Here is a 1,156-nt window from a genome sequence, read left to right on the forward strand (position 1 = left end):
GAAGAAGTCTCTTGGAGGAGAGACGAAACGTTTCATTAAAGAAGAACCCGTCCAGAGGACCTATACATTTTTTTTTGATCATTATTAAAAGTATTCAAGTAAAGCCGTTCATATTCCATAACTCGAAATAACTGTATGTAAAAGTTATTTCAAATTCAAATAGTTGACTGGTTGTTCTCATATAATATGGGATCATTTGCTCGTTCAAGAGGAATATTGATTCAAGTGAGGAGTGAAGGACCAGGATACTAGGATGCACAACAAGTAATGATTTCTCATTCTGTTACACATTTCTCTCACAGCACTGAGAACATGTAATGTGTATGTTTATTGTTTTAAAATTTAGAATGTTAATATGTGTGTCCCTTGTGTCCCACTTGTTGTTGAGTCTTCACACAAAAAATAAAAATTTATATCTTTATGMTATATGCCTGAAATGTGGCAAAATGTTGAACAGTTCAAGGCAGTGTTCTCTTTCAGTCCTGTCCTCCGTCCAGCAGGTGGCAGTATAAACTACTTTAACAACTCGCTCCGACCGGAAGAGAGGCGCTTATTAAAGTCGATCATTTCCGGTCTCAGWTACTTCGGTTTCAGCAGCTCGTTGTGACGTTAAGGTAAGTTCCGGAGCTTTGAAGGCGKTTAATGAGTTCGTTACCAGTTGTTTTCATCATTAATCTGTAGGTTCAGCTTCTGTTAAACGGTGAAGACATGAATTTACTCAGTTTATCCGAAGCGACCTTCGGACGTCCTTGATAGGAGCTGGACTGACTGCGTGAGACGTAGTGTTGTTGTGTTGTTAACACGGTTGTGTTGTAAACACGTCCTTGACAGGAYATGCCAGATGGACTAAAACGTGTAGTCCACACATTTATGTAGTTAACACCTTTGTGTACTGAGCGCATGTTCATGTAGTTGATACACGTCGTTACTTAACATATTTGTGTACTTGATAAATGTTTGTGTATTTGATGTATGTTTGTGTATTTGATGTATGTTTGTGTACTAGATGCATGTTTGTGTACTTGATGCATGATTTGTGTAGTTTGATTTGATTTATTCATTTCATTTAAAACAAAAAGTTTACATTACAAAAATACAAAACTTATATCACAAAATAAAAGAAAGGCAGCAGAACGAAGAAAAAAGTCATAACATT

Source organism: Austrofundulus limnaeus, unplaced genomic scaffold, assembly GCF_001266775.1.
Source record: "Austrofundulus limnaeus strain Quisiro unplaced genomic scaffold, Austrofundulus_limnaeus-1.0 Scaffold546, whole genome shotgun sequence".
Classification (NCBI taxonomy): Eukaryota; Metazoa; Chordata; class Actinopteri; order Cyprinodontiformes; family Rivulidae; genus Austrofundulus; species Austrofundulus limnaeus.